Here is a 7,679-nt window from a genome sequence, read left to right on the forward strand (position 1 = left end):
AATTTCCTGAATCACTAGCAGTCAGATTTTATGCAAACATTAAGGTAAGTAATGAAATAATTACTTTAGAGTCTATAACTGGATCATGATAAGTATTTCCCAAGGTTAAATCGTAAAAAATGCGAACGAACCTCAGATCTTCCAAGCAATGTTGCCAAATTGAACCTCTCCCCTTTGTAACTTGCAGTGTCAGTGACTAGCAAAGCTAGGCTGGGTGCAAGACAAAGAAACAAAACTTTAGCATAAAATCCACAAGCACACAATGAAGGAGTTCCACACAGTGAGTATTTTTATTTTAGGTTAGGATAGGAAGTGGAATTGTGACTGAAAATAGCAACAGGGAAACATTAGGCATGTGTATGAAATTCAGTCATCGAGAAGAGGGAATTAGTATCTGTTACACAAGTTTTGGTAGCCCCTGCATGAGGCCTTCCATTCTTTTCACATAAGCAAGCTAAAGAATTACAAGGCATTGAAAAAAGGAAATAGTGCACGTATTTCGTCCCTGTTTTATCAAGACAATTTGTCGTCTTGGAATTCTAGCAAAGTACATGTTAGACACGTGGGTCAGCCAGCAAATTTCCGTATCACTGGAGCCCATGAGTAAAATCTCTCTCTCTCTCTCTCTCTCTCAGGGGCTAGGAATCTTTTAGGCAAACGTATAATTCCTCATTATAGAGTAAAATCTCAGAAAAGGCATAAAATTTGTTCAGGCCACGTGAGAAAATAAACGTGCTTCATATTTTCATTTGTATACATTCCTCGATACAACAACACACTTGATAAATTCTATTAATTTCAAAGCATTTTCATCCAATAACTGCCCACAATTTTATTCATAAGCATAAGGAACTTTTTTTTTTTTTTTTTTTTTTTTTTTTGCTTAAAGTTGGCTGTGACCATGTGGTATTCACGTCGCGCCCAGTTAATTCTCGTAAAGCGTAGGAGAAACTTTTTTATATTTGGGTTCCTCTAAATAAACCTAAGAGGCATAATGTTTGTAAAAGTGAGGTCAGTCTCAGAAAAATTCCCACACTGGTCATTGTCCTTCAGGTCAGGTGTGTACCAGACGACCTTGAGCCTTCAGTTACTGAGCTAGACACAAACCCAAGTGGTTATCCAGCTGAGCAAACATACCTTTTTTTTAGGTCACGTGTGAGGTAGGCTAAAATAGGGAAATGTAAATTGTTACTCTTTTGAAATTAGGCAAACAGCGTCCGTGCATGGTAGAAGTAATTTTTGAACTTATATTAGATTGGAGGAAAAGGCTCTTATTATTGTTGGCAAAAAACAGACATTTATCACTGTAACTGAGAAATGATATAGCTTATCCACATCTCGGCGACGAAATTATCACTCCTATAAGTAGAATTGTGCTTCTAAAATGGCTGGTTTCTAACCAACCAATTTGTATCCCTATGTAAACCTTACCTCCTCTGCACCAGCATCCCAGTGTCTCTCAAAGCATTATTTTTTTAAGGTTTTTGCTATGTCCTTTTTTTTTTTACTTTTTTTATTGTTGGGGTTATTATTCTAAGAGTGTTATGACACTCACTGAGTTTCCGAACCTAACCCATATTGTGACTCCCCTAAAAAGAAATATTTTTTCTTATCACCAGACAAACCAAATTCTCGGGAACGGGCAAACGCTCCCTGAACAAAACCCAAAATGGATCCCTAGCTGGCCTTGTCCATGCACAAAATAAAACCCAAATTCCAACGTCCTCCAGGACAAAACCAAACCAGTTCCCTGCGAACAAATCCATACCCCACGAGGTAAAACCAACACAAGAAAATTCTTGGGAACAGGCAAAAGCTCCCCAAACCAAGCCTTAAGATTCATGCAATAGCCAGCAAAGTCCAATCGTGAATCTGAAACTACGTCCCAGGAGACAAAAATCAAAAGTCGGTTATCAGCGAACAAATAACGTCATTCGAGGTGAACCAAAAAACCAACATTCACGCAATGGACGGCCAAGTCCGTGCATGAAATAGAATCCAATTTGCGTCTTTCGAGACTTTAAAATTCGTTCATTACGAACAAACTAAGTTTTATTCAGACATATGAAAATTTGTTCATCACGAAAAAATTAAGTCTTTTAAAATATATTAAAATTCGTTCATCATGAACAAGCGAACTCTTATCAGATATATTAAAATTCGTTCATCACAACCAAACTGAGTCTTTTAGATATACTGAAGCCAGTTCACGAACACACTTTGGTTTTTTCAGATACCCTGAAATTTGAGTCTTTTCAGACATACTGATTACCCAAATAGTCACGCCCATTTTAGCGTTATCTCAAGATGTCTACGACATTCAAAACACAGCAAAATTAGGAGTTCAAGTTCTACATGTCCACTGGAAAGGGCATGGGACTATCAGGACAAGCCCTGTGGGAGTGGGTCCAAGGGAGAATAGATGATGCCAAGGCGGAGAGAGAGGCAGAAAGAAAGAAGAGGAAGAACAAGAGAGAAAGGAGAAAAAGGAAGAACAAGATAGGGTGGATAAACTTGCAAGGGAAGAACATGCAAGAAAGGAAAAAGAGCAAGAACGAAAGGATAGGCTCGAAAGGGATGAAAAGCAGCAGGCCCATGAGGTCAAGATGGACCAAGTTGGCACTACCTGCTCCTCTCCAGCCCCTGGCACATCCGCCCTCACTCAGGCTCATACCTTTAAGACCAATTGGACCAAGGCTGAGTCCGAGATGTTGCTCAGTCGGGTGGAAAGAGTCCTTAGCATATACCCACTTGCTCCCGCCGGAGTCTCCCTACTCTTGGGAAAATTCCTTGGAGCAAAAGGTCTAACTGTTTTTAAAGCCCTCCCTGAGAAGAATCAAGGGAAATGTGTGGCAGTGTGCCAGGCAATCACAAAGGCGTTCGAGATCACCCGGAACGGTGGAGACAACGCTGGAAAGGCCAGATAAAAGAAGCAGGACAGACCTGGTCCGACTGGGCATATCAATCAGATAGGGCCCTCTCTAAATGGCTAGAGTCTCTGGGAGTCTCCACCGCCGAGGACATCCTCGAGCAGTGCCAAATTGAAAACTTTTTATGTTATGCCCCAGCCTCCCTAGCAACCACATCTGCGAAAAGGCACCCATGACTCTAGTGGAGTGCTGTCGCCTCGCTGACACATGGGACACCCAAGAATAGGCACTCGCAGAAACCCATTGTGTGGTGGTTCTGCAAGAAAGCCGTTTATTCCACACGGCAGTGCTGAAACAAACCCCAGGCACCACCCACAGCGCCTTTCAAATCTTCTCCCAGGACTCTACTACCTATCAAGCCTGCACCCTCCACAGGGGCAGTGAAAAGAAGAGGTTTCAGTAAGAGCTATTGCACGACTTGCAAAGTTCATGGCCACCCACCCACATGGGCAAATTGTCCTAATAATAAATCAAGTACTCCCCCCATTGCCTTGGCAGTTACAAATCCAAAGACCTTATGCCCTCCAGCAGAGGGTCCTATATATGTGGTACCTCTTCAAGGTAGCTACCCAACACGCCAGGTCAAGACATTTGATGACTCTGGTACACAAATTTCCCTCAAAAGGAAAGACAAAGTTCCCTATGGAGCTACCAGTAACTGACATAAACTCGTCACAATTGAGGGTATCAATCAATTTAAAATGATACTCCCTACTGTTCAGCTGAGAGTCACAAGACCTCATAGATCTAAAATCTGCAACCTTGCAGTAGTAAGCTATATTCCTGGAGGTTATGACATCCTCCTGGGACAGGACTTCCCTCCCCATCTAAGTTACTGCAATCCAGGGATTCAAATCCCTTAAATCATTCATTAGGCATGAGTGAGCCTCAAACACCTGTATTCATTCCACTGCCAGTGCCACCTGAGTACGATGTGCAGTGGCCACCTCCATCAAAATCGATTCCAGATCTAATTCCGGTGCCAGGCCTTGCCCCAGTGCCAGTGCCAAGGCAACAGGAGATCCCAAACTTGAATCAATCTCAGCGAGTGCCACTTACGTGCACTGAGCAGTGCCAAGCTCTGTCCGTCCAGAACGACGAGCATATTCCATATCAAATAACAGTGATTGACTCTGCTTTAGTGCCAGCACCAGAGCATACCCCAAATCTCCATTCAAGAGATCCCAATCAGGACCACTTCTCTTCTCCTGGCTTGGCTCCTCTACTAGTGCCAGTAAGAGAGACGGATTCTTCTGACAACAGCGGAAGCTCAACCGAAGGTGCAGCCTCACAATCCGTGCCTGAGCTGGTCATGGTAACCTGCGAGCCTATCACTCTCACCATGACCTCTTCCTCTCTTTCCTGATCCCCCGCGGACACGACCATGAGTAAGGATTCTGCCGTGTCTCAAATTGCTGATGAACTCACGGAACTGTGGTAACTTGGGGTAGAGCCTGCAATGAATGCCCCTGCTTTGGCCACCAAAGAAGCTGACACAGGTGGCATTCCAGTGTCCTCCTCGGGCTTGGTTCGACCTGTTCACCTACAAAGGAGATCAGTCAACCTAAAGAGATCAGCGGCAGAAATCACGGGCATAGGTAACGTTAGGTAGCTTAAAGAGAGCTGCTGGGCTCTCCTGGGACCAGCACAAATCTGGCAGTGTCACCCTTTTATCCTACGAAGTTCTTTGGCACCTCTATCCAGAAAGAGAATGCCCGAGTCTTCAACTGTTTCTTTTCCTTACAATCATGAACTTTGTTCTCCTCCTCTAACATTTTCCTTTGTTTTTCTTCCTCTCTTTTCTTTTGAAACCCTCACATTTAATTCATGCCTTACCAAGGTGCAAATTTTGCTTTACTTCCACTGCCACTGCAAAATGCAAATTGACAGACATTTCGAATTCATAAGTCCTATGACTTCCCTCTTATGCCTATAAACGCATGATACATTTTAAAACCATAATGTATGCCCAAAACCATTAAGTATTACCATATAAGTGCCTCCTTGGCACAGTGCCATTATCATAGATGTTGGCAGATAATCCTGTCTGAGAAGTCGTGTCCTTTAGTTGTTTTGAATCCTCTTGGGCAAAAGAATAAACCTAAGCCACTTTCATAGGCTAAATAGTACAAATTCGGTATATTAATCATGATTTTTTCTTTAACAGTCATTACGCATTCTGGAATCTGTCATTTGTCTTCTTTGTTAGTCCCTTGTAATTTAAATCCCGAGTCCGTAACTCGAAAAGTCCGTTTACTTTACATATTTTTCTGTCCCTCATTGTACTCATCTTCGTGCTCACGAGCACCCTTGACCTCAGTGCCACATCTGGCACTATGCCGTTGACTCAAGTAACATGGTGACACCTAACAAAGACTGCGTATGCTTCATTGTAATGCCTCATCAAGGCAAAGTAACTGCATGTCTTGGACAGTAACAACTATTACAAGTTAAGTTCAAGATTATTTTAAGATTTACCTTAAGGAAATCACTTACAGTTATTGTATTTAATATATATGATAACTTTCTTATATTTGTAACTGTTCCTGTTTCAAAACAGCAGTAGCTTAAGATTTATCGCATTTTAATACTTATGATAATCTACTTGTGTTTCTCTTGAGATTTACCTTAAGGATGTCAATTAAAGTTAGTGTATTTTAATACTTACAGTACCTTTCTTATAGTTGTAAATGTTCGTGTTTTAAAGCAACAGTAATCTAAGGTTAAAACCTTTTCTTTACTCTGCGATTAACGTAAAATATTGAATTCTTTATCAAGTAAATTTTCAGATATCTCATATGACGCAGAGAGATTTAGGATAATAAATATACATGAGTGCCGTTAATGAGGAAATAAGAGTAATATGAAGCATTTTGTCAGCTGAATCCTTGGTTTGGGAGGCATTCACACCCCACTGAAGGTGCGAGATGTCAACTTGGGCAGGGAGTTGCTGTATCTTCCCAAGCATCCAAGCCATCAAACGCTTAATTTAAAGCTAGAAAATAAAACAGAGCATTTTAGCAAAAGGAATATTGGGCCCTCCCTTAATCCATTAATTGCACTCTGTATATCTCTCCAACGTTCTCTTCTCGAACATGTGACAGAGCCCTTTGTTTACAGACACAAGGTTATGAGGAGATTAAGTATGGTCAGAGACAGAATATAGCCGGTGATGCAGAGTAAGAGGAAAGAACACCTGGCATGAACCAATAGCACTGAGTCATAAATGATGGCACGCATAGGGAAACAACACCAACCCCATCTACCTTTGGATGACTTCCTAACCCCTGACTGAAGTCATATAAGGGCCTCACCGAAGGAACAAGAGTGAGAGACATAGCTGGACGTGAGCAAGACACATCTTCCCTTCCATTCCCGCCTCCTTCAGAGAGCCATGCCCTACCATGTAGCCCTATCTTGTAGGGCCCTTAGCCCTCCTCTGCTGCCATTACCCTTGCTGAAGCCACCTCTTCTAGAAGGTAAAGTGATGTGTTGCAAAAGTTCTGCCAGTCAGTCACACTGTTTTAATTCTCGTACTAAACTTACTATTTTCATTTATAAGTGCCAGTATTTCCATATCAATCTTGCCTTGTTAGGGCAGTGTTATGTAAATGCCTGTGTTTGAATAATTACATAGAATCATGTGTTCAATGTGTCTTTGGCACCCTCTGTGCTCGGCTTGTCCTATGCATATATTACTGTGCCCGTACCGGCTGTTAATTCGTAAATCTCTCCATTTACAGCGGATTTGTTAGCCGTGGAAATCTCTCTTGACTGTGCCTTGTATCAGCAGAGTTACACCGACAGATATACCTTCAAGTACTTCCAGTTATAATTAAACTCTCGTGTATTTGCCTGCGTGATTAGTTAATTTCATCTTCTGATGGTTCATTTTCTGTAAATGCACATAATCTTAAACTTACTCTAACGTGTTTACCTTGCGAGTAGAGCCCTCAGCTCAGTTAAAGTCCCCATTTTTCCTTGTTTTTTTACTATTTCCTGAATCAACAGCAGTCAGATTTTATACAAATATCAAGGTAAGTAACGAAATCATTCATTTAGAGTCTATAACTGGCTCATGATAAGCATTTTCCCAGGTTAAATAGGAAATCATATATATATATATATATATATATATATATATATATATATATATATATATATATATATATATATATATATATATATATATATATATATATATATATATGTATGTGTGTGTGTGTGTATGTGTGTGTGTGTGTGTGTGTGTGTGTGTGTGTGTGAAAACTAGATAAGCCAATGATTGCGAAAACTAAAACCGTGTAGGCAAATTCAAAGTGTGATTAATTTTTAATTATGATTAGACCACCCATGACCTATTGGGTCACTTCTTTTGTTATTACGTTTTTAACAAAAGGCCCATACCCAAACCCATACCCATACCCATACCCACATCCATATCATACCTATACCCATACACATTTCCATACTGTACCTATACCCATACCCATATCTGAACCCTACCCATACCCATACCTATACCCATGCCCATACCCATATCTGTATCATACCTATACCCATATCCATACCATACCCATAGTGATACCCATGCCCACACCAATATCTAAACCATGCCCATATCCATATCATACCAGACCATACCATACCCATATCCATGCCATAATCATACCCATACCCGTATCCATAACATACCCATACCCTCGGGTAAATTAACACTACTAATAATAGTCAGCAAAGTCTATGGGC

Source organism: Macrobrachium rosenbergii, chromosome 46, assembly GCF_040412425.1.
Source record: "Macrobrachium rosenbergii isolate ZJJX-2024 chromosome 46, ASM4041242v1, whole genome shotgun sequence".
Classification (NCBI taxonomy): Eukaryota; Metazoa; Arthropoda; class Malacostraca; order Decapoda; family Palaemonidae; genus Macrobrachium; species Macrobrachium rosenbergii.